General features: G+C 30.0%; 1 long non-coding RNA gene across 1 annotated transcript; it reads right to left on the minus strand.

Moving 5' to 3' along the window:
* Positions 1-647: 647 nt before the first annotated feature.
* Positions 648-3,197, minus strand: LOC140975933 (uncharacterized). Its single transcript, XR_012175081.1, has 3 exons — positions 1,177-3,197; positions 1,045-1,087; positions 648-910 (listed from the first exon to the last, which is right to left on the minus strand). It is a non-coding gene; the product is annotated as an uncharacterized lncRNA (long non-coding RNA).
* Positions 3,198-3,567: the final 370 nt, after the last annotated feature.

Consider the following 3,567-nt stretch of genomic DNA (forward strand, 5'->3'; position numbering starts at 1 on the left):
GGGATATTATGGGTGTGGGGAAGGGTTTTGTACTTATTTATTTAATAAAATCCTAATCAAACTCTAATTACTAGCTTAGGCCTATTAACCATATTAATTAGCTTCATTTAACCCATTAGCGTTTAATTAAAATATTTTGTTTAATAGAGTTTGTGACTTTATTAGTCGGGTTGTCAAAACGTTCGTATTTTTGTTGAAAATCTCACACCGATAAAAATTACGTCTCGGCGTATAAAATCACCTCAAAACCCCTTATTTTCAAAAATAAGAAAAAGCATTATTCATATTTTAAATAATTAAAAACAATTATTTAATAAAAAATTTTGAAATTATCAGCCCTCGGTCTCCGTTTCTCGATCGCAACTCGATTAACTTTTAAAAATACATTTTAATGCAATAATGTAGAAAATTATATTTTAAACATGTCAATATACACAAAATATTTAACTTATGTAATTAAAACATTTAACTAAAAGTAGCGACCGATGCACACGCGTTGCGTGTGTAAGATAATATTAAACATTTGAATGTTGTTTAATCAATTTATAGAATGAATATTGGACATTTGTAATTTAAAAAAATTATTAGATCAACGCGAGCATAAGGAAAAAAAATTATAACAAAAAGAAATAGATAACACAAAATCATTCAAAATCACTATAAAATTCGCCACAAAATTTTTGAGATTCATAAATCAAAATATTTATTTCCTTAATAACACTGTATATTTATGCAAATAATTAAATACATCATATTGAAAACAAACACTTTTAGAAAAAGAATTTGAATCTCTTATATATTTCATACCTTGGATAATGGATCGTTGTTGCTAATACTTGTTTACATCTTCTACTAAATAATCTTCTTTCTCAAATTTCATCGAGCATGTCGAGAGCAATTTTATGAGCAACTATGAAAAGCAAACTTGGAGGATTAAAACATAAATTTATGCAATAATATGATAAGTACACATCTTAGAGAGAAAAGTAGAATGCAAAATTACTAATTTATATAATAAAAGGAACAATAGATAAGAGATTAAACCATAGATGCTGCAGAGTTGAGTAGAGGGCCATTTGTACGTTGACTGAAATTTCAAAAATAGAATTGAGATAATATGCAAAGATTAGTGCTGATATTGAGAAAGTGAGAATGAGAAAATGAAATATAAATTACCGATTTGGAGAGGAAAATTGTTCTTCATTGGCCAATCTCCAGTGTGCAATATCTTAAAAAGATAAATTTTGAGATCAAAGCAGTTTTCTTCCTTTAAAAATGGGACGGGGGAGGTTTTTTAAATTTGAAGCAGCTTGCTCTCGAACGTGGAGGGTGAGAGATGGAGATTTTGAAATTGAAATGCAAATGAAGCATTTTCTTCCAGTAATGTGGGTGGTGGGCCGGTGGCCCTATGTGGTTGAAATTTTGAAATTGAATCAATTTCTTTAGACGTGGAATGAGAGAAAGACGGTTAAATTCTATTGTTAACATATCTGAGGGGAAAAAATGGATATAAATAATTTGGTGACCTCATTGACAGTTTCTATAATGTGCTCATCTTTAATAAAATAGAATAGATATTCAACAAAAACGTGTATAAGCCATCCTTACATAGTAAATGAAAACCAAGAAAAACCAGTGAGATTAAGAGGGAGGAAACTTACATTATTTGAAAAAAGTTAATCGAAATTCGTGAAGCCAAACCAAAAAATTAAGAGGAAAGAAAGTCTTGTGTGAAAGATCTTCACCAACAAATTCAAAGGAAAGAAAGTCTTATGTGAAAGATTTTCGAGATAGAAAATTTGAAAGAGGGAAGCGAATTTCGTGAAGCTAAACCAACAATCATAGAGATTCAGAGGAAAGAAATAGGTCTTTTGTGAAATATAAGAGAGAACTTTTGGAATTGGAAAGAGAACATGAGTGTAGAGAGAATCGTGCATAGTATGAGAATAAAATATCGTTTGAAACGGTTTTATTGGATACATGGAGTGATTGTGAGAGAGGAAAATATTACTAAGGTGAAGTAAGAGGACAAAAGGGTAAAGAAAACTGGGTGCCGCACATTTTAGATGAGGATAAGCAGTATTTCTGAACATCTAAACTTTAATAAAATAAATAATAAAGAGACATAAATATATTTGAGTACTAAAATATCGCAAAAATTTCCGCAGTAATAAATTAACAAACCAAACTAATAATCCATACATCATATAATGGTATTTTTGAATATATGAAAATTTAAAAAACATAGTCAATTGGTGAACATGAAAACGAACTTAAGAAAAATTAAAGAATCAATACAACATAAAAAAAAATTAATGTAAATTTCTGTAAGGATTAAATGAAAATGAAGGATATAGATGAAGAAAGTTGATGGCAGAAGATGATAACATGTTTTAATTGGATAAACTATTGTGAAAACATGAATAAGATTTTGTGTTATTAAAATCTAAATTAAAATAAGTCTCAAATATTATATAATTATATTATAATACATTCTTTTGTTGAGCATAACTATATATAGGACACACCTGAACTCACATTTTACAATTTTCATATTACAATTACTATTATTTTCTATGCCATGTTGATAATTGAGTGTTGCCATACGAACATCATAACATAATTTAGATCCTTTATTTGACCAACACATTACATCAAGGACGAAGCTTTTATTAATAAACTCATCAGCTGAAATTACATGAACAGACAACAGTTAAATTCCTAGATAGGTATATATAAACATAGATAATATTATATCAATTCCTCATACGAAAGTATAAAACAAATATGTTACTGATCTGAACACAATTACTTTAAATGAAACAATTAGGATCAGTTTCAAAGACACATCATTATGATCAAGAAACATAAATTGCACAATATTGCAGCCATCAATTATATCAAAATGCTGAAGCAAGTAAAAATAATCATCAAGCAAAGCATCAACAAGTAAGATAATCGACAATTAATTTGAAGTTTCCTAAGTTCACTTGGTATTTGAGTTTCAAAAAACCAATGAACAGTACAACCAAGATTGCCCTCAAAATTGGGACATTCAAGCAGAGGCAACCGCAGTTACCAAGTATATGTCATCAAAATTACCAAAAACATATATTTAAATTAAATTTATAAAACCATGCTATAATAATAATAATAATAATTTTATGAAATTTGTTCGCAAAACCCATCAATCACATTTAAAGTCTTCAAGTCATATAATTTTGTTGGAAAATTTGATGCTTAATGAATGAAATTTAAGCAAATTAATCAATGTGTTTGATTGGAAAAATTCGAAACGCAAAAACGATACTTAATGAACGAATATTAAGTTCGGCGGTTCTGAATAAAACTCGAAAGAGTTTATCATATGTTGAAAGAAACTCAAACGAGTAGTCAGAACATGTAGGAGACAAAAATCGAAAATCGAAAAAAAAAAAAAAATTCGTGAACAGTGACTTGCGCGCGGCTGCGCGAGTTCTGCGCGCAGGCGCGCGCGAGCGCCTGCCGAGGGCAGCAGCACGCGCAGCCGCGCGAGCCTGCCGAGCGCTGCCGAGAGCGCTCGGCAGT

This window comes from Primulina huaijiensis, chromosome 4, assembly GCF_012295235.1.
Source record: "Primulina huaijiensis isolate GDHJ02 chromosome 4, ASM1229523v2, whole genome shotgun sequence".
NCBI lineage: Eukaryota > Viridiplantae > Streptophyta > Magnoliopsida > Lamiales > Gesneriaceae > Primulina > Primulina huaijiensis.